This window comes from Mytilus galloprovincialis, chromosome 6 (genome assembly GCF_965363235.1).
Source record: "Mytilus galloprovincialis chromosome 6, xbMytGall1.hap1.1, whole genome shotgun sequence".
In the NCBI taxonomy this organism is placed as follows: Eukaryota; Metazoa; Mollusca; class Bivalvia; order Mytilida; family Mytilidae; genus Mytilus; species Mytilus galloprovincialis.
Genome location: NC_134843.1, coordinates 24148754 through 24163359, shown reverse-complemented (window position 1 = coordinate 24163359; position 14606 = coordinate 24148754).

Below are 14606 nucleotides of genomic sequence, written 5' to 3'. Positions count from 1 at the left end.
ACTTATTTGGTGTCCAAAAATTATCTAATTGTAAGGGTTTTTTGAAGTTCCTGAAATGAACCCAAATATCTTATCATGGAACCAAGATAACAATTATGAACGCCAGATGCTAAAGGTGCGGTTTGTATACAAAAAACTCATCAATGACTCGGGCCAAAAAAAATTAAAAAGACCAATAAAGTACGAAATTGCGGACTCAGAATCTGAAAGCCAGGACACCAGATAAGTTTGGTAGAAAAATCAGAAAAAAACAATACACTTACACACAAGTTATTGTCTTGAAACTAGAAAAAATACTTATTTTGACCCCTTTTGGACCCCATGTTCCTAAACTGTTCAGACCACAACCCCAAAATCAATCTCAACCTTCCTTTTGTGGTTTCAAACCTTGTGTTTAAATTTTATAGAGATAAATTCACTTAAACTTAAGTTATTGTCCGGAAACTAAGTGTCTTTTGATGACGTTGACGACGACGACGTGATACCAATGTACGAACATATTTTTTTTTGGCGGTCGTATAAAAATTAAAATAGCCTTTCATAATCATTATCAGAGACTGTCTCTCAACCCTGTGGTATAGGCTTTGCTTATTGTTGAAGACCGAACGGTGATATATAGTTGTTAATTTCTGTGTCAGTTGGTCTCTTGTGGAGAGTTTTCTCATTGGCACATCTTTTTTTTATATACTAAAAAAATAGAAAGAAAGAAAAGAGAAACAACTGGAAGTCAGAATAACTGATATTATGACCGGCATTTGTCGAAGTCACATGTCATGCTCTTACTTCCGTGTTCTGAAAAACCTGCAATTCCGACAAAATCAACAGAGCGGAACGAAATTTGAATTCGGTCTATAACACATCATGGTTAACTCACATACCAAAAAAATCAGTTCAATATCTGAAGGCATTTATAGATATAGGAAGATCTGGTATCGGTGCCAATGAGACATCTCTCCATCCAAGTCACAATTTATAAAAGTAAACCATTATAGGTCAAGGTACGGTCTTCAACACGGAGCCTTGGCTCATTCCGAAAAGTTAGCTATAAAGGGTCCCAAAAAATTACTAGTGTAAAACATTCAAACAGGAAAACCAACGGTCTAATCTATATAAAAAACGCGAACGAGAAACACATATGAACCACATAAACAAACGACAACATCAAATTCCTGACATAGGACAGGTGCAAACAATTGCAGAGGGATTAAACGTTTTAATGATATCAAACCGTCTCTCTTACATGAAACAATAGTATAACATCACAGCATAGAACGACACTAGCACAAATGTAACTGTGATTTCAACAATTTATCAAAGTCAAAAATCCTTAATTTCGGCAAAAATCAGTAGACCCGAACAAAACTTTACCTCGGTATGTAACACATCATGGTTAACTCACATACCAATTTATCAAAGTCCAAACCCGTTCTTTCGGAGAAAAAAAATAAGCAGAGCGGAATTAACCTTAAACCTGATACGCAACCTGTCATTGTTTACTTGCATACACTCAATCTGCGTAATATCTAAAGACGTTTAGAAAAAATATATGTATAACTGTGATTTTCAACAAATTTATTAAAGCCTGTAATGTCGGCAAGAACCTTAAACTAGGTCTGTAACTCATCAATGTTTACTTGCATACCAAAAGTCTGCCTAAAACCTGAAGACTTTAAAAAAAAATTCCGTGTAACTGTGATTTTCAACAATTTATAAAAGCTCAAAGCCCGTATTTTCGGCAAAAACTAGCAGATCGGAACAACACTTGAACACGATCTGTAACACATCATGGTTAACTCAAATACCAAAATTCAGCTCAATATCTAAAAGCGTTTAGAACAAATGTACGGATAACTGTGATTTATATCAATTTATCATAGTCCGAAACCCTTAATTTCGGCTAAAACCAGCAGAGCGGAAGAAATGTTACCACGGTCTATAACACATCATTGTTAACTCGCATAACAACAATCAGCCCAATGTCTAAAGGCGTGTAGAAAAAAGTCCATAAAACTTTGATTTCCAACAATTTGTCGAAGTCAAAACCCTTAATTTCGGCTAAAATCAGCAGAGCGGAACGAAACTTTATCTCCATCTATAACACAACGTGGTTAATCCTCATATAAATAAATCATCCAAATAACTGCTGACGGGTAGAGAAAAACTTATATAACTGTAAGAACCAACAATTCAACAGAGCGGAACTAAACTTACACCTGATCTGTAATTTATCACTATTGACATACAAAAAACCTGCCAAATATCTGAAGACGTTTGGAAAAAAATCCTGTAATTATGACAAAAGTAAGCAGCCAAGCCCAATATCGGATTTTTCAAATATGAAACTTATTGTGTAATAAAATTAATTTTTAGACAGCTGAGTACTAATTTAGCCTTCAAAGATGGTTTATAGGAACATCAAGATTATTTTTTACATGTTTTATGGGCTATTTTCTGTTTGACTCTCCGTCTTTCATAGCTAGACCGGTCATAAGTCCAGAAATTAATGAAATGTTTACAAACGCTTTTTTTCTACACGAAGTTTTTGACGCAATTTTACCAAAAAAAAAGACGAAAGTCATATAAATTTCATTGGATTTATTGAAAAATATATTACGTAAACAGTTTCGGAAAAGACATAATGATTACTTGAAGTGATTGAAATTCTACTTTTGGACAATTTTTTGGAAAATATGTGACATCTTTTCTCCCCTTTGTACAATATTTTATAACAAAAATATACCGATTGTTGCCATGGATACACACAATTCCTTTTATATTTTTCCAATTTATTTACTGGATGTTAAATCGATGGAAGATTCTGATTACATACATATGCACATATATGACACAACCAGTAAGCTTAATGTTGCAAGGAAGCAATGAAAAGGGGATGGTAAAATCAAGGATTAGTATAGTAAGAGTCAGAAGACGTTAAAAGGGGGTTATCCGTTTGAATGGAGGCTGCACATAGTACTAATTCTTTTGCGTATAACGATCAACCATGATGCCAACAATCATCTTGAGATGAATTTTGAAATGTCTGACATTGTAAAGTTCGACTACAGTAACTACTATACAAATCCTTGGTAAAATTTATGAAGGAAAATTTAAATATTTTTTCCTTACTGTTTATTGCTACCTTATGGCATTCTTACCAAGCTAACAATTTTAAAATTTAAAACTTTTCATACCACAACTCTATTGATTTTTAGATTCTAAATCAACTTCTGAGAAGATTAAGTGTTAAGAATGGTAATACATGTCAATTTTATTGTGTACAGTCCTAAACATTTTGATACAAGGCTTATATTTGTACTCTATTGGCTTGACACTTGCTTCTGAAGGATGGCGCTGTATGTATTAGCCTAAGTATTGAATGCTTCGTATTTGTTCTTGCAAATATATCAAAGTATTATAATTATCAAGATTTCATGTTACATTTTGTCATATATTAAATGTATAACTAATGCAGCTGAAAGAAATTGATTCCTTTTACTAAGTTTTTTAAGGTCTTTCCCCTACGTGAGGAAAGACTTTATTGTTTTTCTAATGTTTTTTAAGGTCTTTCCTCTATGCGAGGAAAGACCTTATTGTTTTTCTAATGTTTTAAGGTCCTTCCCCTACGTGAGGAAAGACCTTATTCTTAAGGTCTTTCCTCTACAAAGGAAAGACCTTATTGTCTTTCTTCCGTTCTTTCTTCCAACATTTTTTTTTGCATGGCCTCCCCCCATTTCTGTTGAAGTTATATAGACCAAATATGGACCATAGATAGACCTCATCATGAAGTATGACCAGATGACCCTGATAAGGAGTTCATCATCCCCTTTAGAAGTTATCTCCCTTTAATTGGATATTTTTGACATGGCCCCCCTCGTTGTTTTTTAAGATAACATGACCTTATTTAGACAATAGGTACATCTAATCATAATGTATCACCATATGAGGCTGCTAAGGATTTAATCATCCCCTTTAAGAGTTATATTCCCTTGAAGCTATTTCTTAAAAAGTATTAGAGATAGAATCGAATTAAAAACGGCAACATGTATAAGAACAGATAACAATGTTAATAAACATACACAATTATTTTGTTATCAACCTTTATAAGGAGTAATTTCTCTTGAAAGATTATACACAATTTTTGAAAAATTCTTATTCGAGAACCGGAAGTCGTAGAGAATTGGACCCTTCGACAATAATCTTAAGTTAATTTAACCTTTAATTTGCACCCAATGTCAAAGGTCACTGAGTGCCAAAAAAAATTACGCTGCAATTTCATTCAGAAAACGATAAGAGTTTGCTGCATACATACTGTGTATAAAATGTTCCTCTCGACGAGCTCTACATTTTATACATTAAGCCCAAAAATGTCCGACCGTCTGTTCAAAAGTTACGAGATAATTCATAAAAATACAGTATTGTGTGTATATCTTTGAAAAGGGAACATATATCAACCTACTGTGAATCGCAAAAATGATCAGTTCTTTAAGACCTTCAATTTTAGGTCAATGTCAGGTCATGATGAAATTTAACCTTGACCTTTAAAGTGAACTATGACCTTGACCTTGTGATACTTGAAAGGTCAAAAGGTCCTGAGTTGAATGGTGGTAGTCCCATGTCTCTATGACTTCCGGTTCTCAAGTTTGGTATGGCGTCATATATTTGATTATTCATTGTGAACTTGACAAACTTTGAAATTGGCCATTTTTTTTCTAAAATGTTGTCCTTCAGCTGCAGATCATTCTTCTTTGAACAGATTTGAGATATCTATTGTTTTTTTAAGAGATAATGCAGTTTGAAATTTTGCGATCGAAGGCATGTATTTTTGAATCAACAACAGGTTGCCACCTGAAATTTTCAGAAATTGAAGAGTTTAACATGGTTATATGTTTGACCAAATACCGAAAACTTTCAATGAAAATCAACCCAAAAAAATCACATTCATATTTTCATGTTTTGCATTGACTTTGTACGTTTCATTAGTTCTATTTATATTATTAATATTGCATCATTTTTGGCATTTTGCCAAATGGGGTCATTTGATATATCAAATTGAAGGTCTTTATGAGCTTTACTAAAAAAATTTCAACCCCTTTTTCATCCCAGTTAGAAAGGTGGGGTCATTCAGTGCAAAAATTGAAACTTATCAGATGGTTAGGTTGTTGCATATCAAATGAAAGTCCATTAAGCGTACATTTCAAATATCAAAGTGTCTTCCCTCAAAAATGAGTTGGGTTGGGTCATTGAGTGCAATAAATAAATTGCCTTCTAAGGTAAGGTTGTTGTATATTAAATGAAAGGTCATGATGTGTACATTTGAAATATCAAATTCCTGTCCTCCAAAAATGAGTTGGATGGGGTTATTAAGTGCAAAAATCAAACTTTCTAGAACACGGCATTGTCGCATATCATGGGAAAGACCATCAAGTCTATGTTACATATATCATACTTCCGATCTCAAAAATGTAGGAGGATAATGTCATTTAGTGTAAAAAGCGAACAGTTTCAAAATGTATGCTTGTCGTATATCAAACGAAAGGTCGTACAAAGTACTTTATAAAAACATCACTTTTACAGGAAAGACCTTTCAATAGTTTTACAAACAACTGAGATACTAGTTTGGTTTTTTTTTCATCATTTATTTGTTTGACAAGTCCTCCCCTCGTTTCTATTGGAGTTATCAAGACCAAATATGGACCATCGGTAGACCTCATCATGAAGTATGAACAGATGAGGCTGTGTAAGATTTCATCATCGCCTTAAGAAGTTATCTCCCTTTTATTGTTTTTTTTTCGACATGGCCCCCCTCGTTGTTTTGAAAGATATCATGACCTTATCTGGACAATAGGTAGACGTCATCATAATGTATTACCATATGAGGCTGGCTTAGATTTCAATATCCCCTTTGAGAGTTATGTCCCCTTGAATCAATTTCTTTTATATGCATTTTTCTTTAAAAGTTATAGAAATAGAATCGATTTGAATTCTATTTCGAGAACCAGAAGTCATAGAGACTTGGAACCTTCACCAATAATCTTTAATTCATGTGACCTTTATATGCACCAAATGTCAAAGGTCACTGAGTGCAACAAAAAATTACGCTGCAATTTACACAAGCTTACATATTAGAACCAGATGCTCCGCATGGCGTAGCTTTATACGACCGCAGAGGTTGAACCCTGAACGGTTGGGGCAAGTATGGACACAACATTCAAGCTGGATTCAGCTCTAAATTTGGATTGTGATTAAATAGTTGACACAGCATAGGTTTCTGACACAGAATGAATGTGTTCTAATGAACTTAAAATTTTTGTTTTCTCTTAGAGCAATTCACTATGCTGTTGAATATTAATCCTCTCAAAAAAATGTTTGAAGAAATTTTCTTTTTTATTTATGAAATTTCAAATGAGAAAAATTGAACCCAATTTTTTTAATCACATCCCCCTTTCCCTTATTCCAAAACTAATCTCAATTAAAATTTCTAATGGAGTTTGCAACAATAACTACTCATTTAAATACATCATAAAATATTAAGATGTAAAAAAACTGCTTGTTATCACTGAATGGTAAAGATTATTTTAATTTATCAGTTGGTAGTAAAAAGTGAATATACATTGTATATTGTATATAACAAAGATTTAAGTTGATTCTGGACAAAGAAAGATAACTCCAATTAAAAAAAAATCTTGCTATTGCACAATATTTTGCAATTAGATATTTCTTGCTTACTATTCTGGACAAAGAAAGATAACTCTAATTAAAAAAAAATTTGCTATTTCACAATATTGTGCAATTAGATATTTCTTGCCATTGCGCAATACTGTGCAATTGAAAAGACTTGCTATTGCACAATACTTAATATAATAATTTTAGATCCTGATTTGGACCAACTTGAAAACTGGGCCCATAATAAAAAATCTAAGTACATTTTTGGATTCAGCATATCAAAGAACCCCAAGATTTCAATTTTTGTTAAAATCAGACTAAGTTTAATTTTGGACCCTTTGGACTTGAGTGTAGACCAATTTGAAAACAGGACCAAAAATGAAGAATCTACATACACAGTTAGATTTGGTATATCAAAGAACCCCATTTATTCAATTTTTGATGAAATCAAACAAAGTTTAATTTTGGACCCCGATTTGGACCAACTTGAAAACTGGGCCAATAATCAAGAATCTAAGTACATTTTTAGATTCAGCATATCAAAGAACCTAACTGATTCATATTTTGTCAAAATCAAACTAAGTTTAATTTTGGACCCTTTGGACCTTAATGTAGACCAATTTGAAAACGGGATCAAAAGTTAAGAATCTACATACACAGTCATGACAGTTAGATTCGGCATATCAAAGAACCCCAATTATTCAATTTTGATGAAATCAAACAAAGTTTAATTTTGGACCCTTTGGGCCCCTTATTCTGTTGGGACCAAAACTCCCAAAATCAATACCAACCTTCCTTTTATGGTCATAAACCTTGTGTTTAAATTTCACTGATTTCTATTTACTTAAACTAAAGTTATTGTGCGAAAACCAAGAATAATGCTTATTTGGGCCCTTTTTGGCCCCTAATTCCTAAACTGTTGAAACCAAAACTCCCAAAATCAATCCCAACCGTTCTTTTGTGGTCATAAACCTTGTGTCAAAATTTCATAGATTTCTATTAACTTAAACTAAAAATATAGTGCGAAAACCAAGAAAATGCTTATTTGGGCCCTTTTTGGCCCCTAATTCCTAAAATGTTGGAACCAAAACTCCCAAAATCAATACCAACCTTCCTTTTGTGGTCATAAACCTTGTGTTAAAATTTCATAGATTTCCATTCACTTTTACTAAAGTTAGAGTGCGAAAACTAAAAGTATTCGGACGACGACGACAACGACGACGACGACGACGCCAACGTGATAGCAATATACGACGAAAAAGTTTTCAAATTTTGCGGTCGTATAAAAACGATAAGACTTTTCTGCATACATACAGCGTATAAATTGTTCCTCTTGACGAGTTCTACATTTTATTCAATAAGCCCAAAAATATCCGACCGTCTGTGCAAAAGTTACAACGGGATGATTCTTAAAAGTATAGTATTTTGTGTATATCTTTTTAAAGGTAAAAAATATCAACGTACTATAAACTGCAAAGATGATCTGTAAGTCAAGACCTTCAATTTGAGGTCAATGAAAGTCATGATGAAATTTCACCTTGACCTTCACAGTATACTATGACCTTGACCTTGTGATATTTGAAAGGTCGAGTGGTCCTGAGTTAAATGGCGGAAGTCCCATGTCTCTACGACTTCCAGTTCTCAAGTTTGGTATTGTATCATATATTTGATGATTCATTGTGACCTTGATGAACTTTCTACATTGTTGTCCTTCAACTGTAGGTCATTTATCATTTAACAGATTTGAGATATCTATTGTCGTTTTAGAGATAATGCAATTTGAAATTTTGCGAGCGGAGGCATGTATTTCTGAATCAACAACAGCTTACCACTTAAAATGTTTAAGAAATTGAAGAGGTCAACATAGTTATATGTTTGACCAAATACCAAAAGCATTCCATGGAAAAAAAACACCCAAAAAATCAGTTTGAAATTTTCATGTTGTGCATTGACTTTGTAAGTTTCATAACTTTTATTTATATAGTTGATATTGCTTCATTTTTGGCATTTTGTCAAATTGGGTCATCTGATATATCAAATTGAAGGTCTCAATAAACTCTACTTAAAACTGAAAATGTTTAAACCTCCTTTTCATCCCAGGGGGAAGGGTGGGGTCATTTAGTGCAAAAATTCAAATTTTTCAAAGGGTAAGGTTGTCGCATATCAAATGAAAGAACATAAAGCGTACATTTCAAATTTCAAATTGACGTCCCCAAAAAAATCGTTGGATGGGGTCATTGAGTGCAAAAATAAAAAAATTTAAGATAGGGTTGTTGTATATCAAATGAAAGGTCATGATGTGTACATTTGAAATATCAAATTACTGACCTTCAAAAATTAGTTGGATGGGGTTATCAAGTGCAAAAATCAAAATTTCTTGAACATGGCGTTGTCGCATATCAAATGAAAGACTACCAAGTCTATGTTACATATAACATACTTCCGATCTCGAAAATGTAGGCGGATGAGGTCATTAAGTGTAAAAAGCGAAAAGTTTCAGAAGGTATGCTTGTCGTATATCAAACGAAAGGTCGTAAAAAGTACATAACAAAAACATCACTTTTACAGGAAAGACATTTCAATTGTTTTACAAACAATTGAGATACTAGTTTTCTTCTTTTTTTCTTCTAGCAATTTTTTGACATGGCATCTCCCCGTTTTATTGGAGTTATCAAGACCAAATACGGACCATCGGTAGACCTCATCATGAAGTATAACCAGATGAGGCTGTGTACGATTTCATCATCCCCTCTAGAAGTTATTTCCCTTTTATTGTTTTTTTCGACATGCCCCCCCCCCCCCCCTCGTTGTTTTTGAAGATATCATGACCTTATTTGGACAATAGTTAGATCTCATCATGATGTGTTAACATATGCGGCTGCTAATGATTTATCATTCCCTATGAGAGTTATGTCCCCTTGAAGCAATTTCTTTCCTTTGCATCTTTCTCAAAAAGTATTCAAGATAGAATCGATTTGAAAACGGAAACATATACAGGACCAGATGGCAATGTTAATAAACATATACAATCATGTTGTTGTTGACCCTTATAAGGAGTTATTTCCCTTGAAAAAATATACACAATTTTTGAAAAAATGTATCTCGAGAACTGGAAGTCGTAAAGACTTGGGACCTACACAAATAATCGTAAGTTCATGTGACCTTCAATTTGCACCCAAGGTCAAAGGTCACCGAGTGCAAAAAAAAATTACGCTGCAATTTCAAGCTTGCATATTAGGACAAGAGTGCACATACTGAAATGTCTCGCCTTATTTACTAATCATTGATACTATGTTGATGGTCCTAAGTATAAAGCTTTATTACAACGGTCACATACACTTAACATTAAACAAGATAGCTAAACAAAGACCAATGAACCATGAAAATGAGGTCAAGGTCAGATGAACCGTGCCAGGCAGACATGTACAGCTAACAAAGCTTCCATACAACAAATATAGTTCACCTATTACTTATAGTTTAAGAAAAATAGACCAAAACACAAAAACTTAACACTGTGCAATGAACCGTGCAATTGAGGTCATGGTAAAAAAAAACCCTGCGGGACTGACATATAGATCATAATATATTTCTATACACCAAATATAGCTGACCTTTGGCATATAATATTAGATAAAAAGACCAAAACTTAAAAACTTAACTTTGACCACTGAACCATGAAAATGAGGTCAAGGTCAGATGATATCTGCCCGCTAGACATGTACACCTTACAATCATTCCATACAACAAATATAGTAGACCTAATGCATAAAGTATGAGAAAAACAGACCAAAACACAAAAACTTAACTATAACCACTGAACCATGAAATATGGTCAAGGTCAGATAACAACTGCCAGTTGGACATGTACACCTTCCAGTCCCTCCATACACCAAATATACTAGCCCTATTGCTTATAGTATCGAAGATATGGACTTGACCACCAAAACTTAACCTTGTTCACTGATCCATGAAATGAGGTCGAGGTCAAGTGAAAACTGTCTGACGGGCATGAGGACCTTGCAAGGTACGCACATACCAAATATAGTTATCCTATTACTTATAATAAGAGAGAATTCAACATTACAAAAATTTTGAACTTTTTTTTCAAGTGGTCACTGAACCATGAAAATGAGGTCAAGGACATTGGACATGTGACTGACGGAAACTTCATAACACGAGGCATCTATATACAAAGTATGAAGCATCCAGGTCTTTCACATTCTAAAGTATAAACCTTTTGAGAAGTTAGCTAACGCCGCCGCCGCCGGATCACTTTCACTATGTCGAGCTTTCTGCAACAAAACTTGCAGGCTCGACAAAAACGTTTGCTAGAGTTTGCTGCATATTCACAGCGTATAAATTGTTCCTCTCGAAGAGCTTTACATTTTATAAACTGAGCTCAAAAGTGTCCGACTGTCTGTTCAAAAGTTACGACGGGGTGATTCTTAAAAGTATAAAATCGTTTGTATATCTTTTAAATGGTAACAGATATCAACCTACTATAAACTGCAAAAATAATCAGTAGTTTAAGACCTTCAATTTGAGGTCAATGTCAGGTCATGATGAAACTTAACCTTGACCTTCAAAGTGTATTATGACCTTAACGTTGTGACATTTGAAAGGTCAAGTGGTCCTTAATTGAATGGTGGTAGTCTCATGTCTCTACGACTTCTGGTTCTCAAGTTTTGTATTGCATCATATATGTGATGATTCATTTTGACCTTGATGAACTTTGGAATTGTTCCAAATTTTTTTCTACAAAGTTGTCATTCAACTGCAGATCATTTATCATTTAACAGTGTTGAGATATCTATTGTCGTTTAAGAGATAATGCAGTTTGAAATTTTGCGAGCGGAGGCATGTATTTCTGAATCAACAACAGCTTACCACTTAAAATTAAAATAATTCCTTCATGTCATGCTCTATGCTCATTTTAACATGAGTAGGCATTCTATTTGTCATTATTTTATACTAAGCGTTAGCAAGGTGTAAAATGTAGTCAAATATAATGCCTACCCATGTTAAAATGAGCATAGAGCATCACATGAAGGAATTATTTCGATTCTAAAAGGACAAATACAGTACTTTTATAGGTTGAAGCGTACGAAATTACCGTAAAAATGTTTGGCTGTTGCCGTTTCCTCCTCGAATAGTCTGTGCATTGCATTTCAAATTTGATAAGTTTAAAAACTACGAGCAGGGTAAATATATGTTGTTTCATAAAAAAATATAATAAAAGTTTATGTTAGCTGCTTAAATGTATATATTTTAAAGGATAGCGATGGAAATAACGTTAATATAAACATTAAGTTCGTGCGCATGTGTCAAACATATCCTGTGCTCATTAGAACACGGCTTTGTTTACAAAGCGTAATAAGGACGTCATATTAGAATGTTTAAGAAATTGAAGAGGTTAACATAGTTATATGTTTGACCAAATACCAAAAACATTCCATGGAAAAAAACACCAAAAAATCAATTTGAAATTTTCATGTTTTGCATTGACTTTGTAAGTTTCATAACTTCTATTTATATATTTGATATTGCATCATTTTTGGCACTTTGTCAAATGGGGTCATTTGATACATCAAATTGAAGGTCTTAATAAATTCTACTAAAAAAGAAAATGTTAAACCCCCTTTTCATTCCAGGGGGACGGGTGGGGTCATTTAGTGCAAACATTCAAATTTCTCAGATGGTAAGGTTGTCGCATATCAAATGAAAGAACATAAAGCGTACATTTCAAATTTCAAATTGACGTCTCCCAAAAATGGGTTGGATAGGGTTATTGAGTGCAAAAAAAATTCTTTTAAGATAGGGTTGTTGTATATCAAATGAAGGGACATGATGTGTACATTTGAAATATCAAATTCCCGACCTCCAAAAATTAGTTGGATAGGGTTATTAAGTGCAAAAATCAAACTTTCTAGAACATGGCGTTGTCTCATATCAAATAAAAGTTCATGTACTCTATGTTACATATATCGTACTTCCGATACTTCTTTGTATCTAGGGAAGAATTTAGTAAAAAAAAAAAAATAATTTGTGGTAACGAAGTCCCTGACTTAATAATTCACCAGTAATAAAAAGATCACGTTTAAAAAAATGTAAAACGTCACAACAGACACGGGCATATCCAACGCGTTGTGAAATAGAAACAACGTAAGCTGGTGCCAAAGGAAAATCAGCATAAAAAAGGAGAATTAACAATAGAGAACGCAAATTCGTCACTTTTGTCGTAAATGTTTGTGTGGAGTTTCCCATGAAAAACTGAAATATATAAATCTAGGAAAGGACAGTTATTCGCGTTCATGTTTGATTTAGTGAAAGTGGTTTCCTTTTTGTAAATTTCGGCAGTATATTTAGAAAATTCTGATTACTTAACGAAAAAAATATTATCGAAATAAATGTTGTTGAATTTATTAATTAAACGCAATTAAGATGGGTCTGTACTGAGTTTGGTCATTAACTGTGATTCATAGCAGTGCAACAAAAAGTCCGCTATTTAAGGGGCGCAATATGTGCCAATTGGAATACATACAATCTGCACATAACTTTGTTCCCGAAACCAACATTATTATCATTAAGGAGACAATTAATAGTTTCTATGATCTCATCATACCCCCAGTAAGTATATAAAGCATATTCAGTAACAGGCGACCGTAGTCAGTTTTCGAAGGTCATCTCGATAGTTAATTAGATGACGTGTAGACTAAAATTCACACAAAATTCGGATATATTATTAAGTGTATGCATTGTAACTGTTTTTCCGACGTAGTTGGTATATTTTCGGTTTGTGCCCCTTGAACTTTAGGACGCTTAACTATGGCAACAGAATACGCATGCTCGAAAATTCCTTCTGTGATTGGACAAAATGCTGTGATGGTGGGTGATTTGGTTGTGTTTGAAAAAACGTCTCGTTAATTATATCGTGATGGAAAGCAAGTGAAAAACTATAAATATTTGACTAAATCTTACAAAGATTTATATTTTTATTAAAATAATTGTTTCTCCAATAGCTCTTTGCATCCGTGACAGCTGTTTATTCGAGACAATTATATAACTTTTAATGTAAACTTTGTTGTACGAACGTACATGACTTTTATAACGCACCTACGCATGTGAGATTTCCGCGGGGTTTTGGTGAATGTAAACAGAAAGATACAAGGACCGAGAATACTGAACACAAACAGAGAAAACGTTATTTAAATGGTATCTTTGTGCTTCTGAAGGTTATCGAAATGATAGTTTTAAACATATACTCAAATTTAAATACGTCAGATATCTTTTTTAAAGATAGTTCTTGTTTTTTTATATCTTGGGTATGTGTTTAAGTATGTTATAAATCAAATACGAGAATTTGAGTCAAATCGGTAAAAATGATTTTGACAGCTAGTGACCCTTCAATGTCCCGACCACAAACACAAATCTAAGATTAAAATATTTTACAAGTTTAAAGTGGATATAAAGGACATAACGCATTGTTCGTGATCACAACATGCCTAATAATAACAATAAGATGAACAGTTATGCATACAAATGGACACCTCAGCTTTTTGACTAGGAAATCATGCATTAGAAGAATAAAAGCTATTATAAATGTAATACTTACTTGGAGGACCTGAAATAATAAAGATAATAATTATGTATATATTTGTTTTTAAAAACCGGTTTAACTTCTTCTGTACGCAGAAAAGGTTTTACAAACTCAACATGACTTTTTCTATTTTTGTATTTTTGACAATCATCATCATCATATGCAACAAATGTCATTTCCCCAAATTTACAGTAGAAATAAGTATCATTTTAATATTTTACTAACGAAAGGTTGTATGATTAGCATGAGACATCTTTTGGCGTAAAGTTTTAAGAAAATGTATGTTAACGAATTGTCCTAAAACCAGAGAAAAATCCATAGCAGATAGTAAGCAAAGGAAATCCCT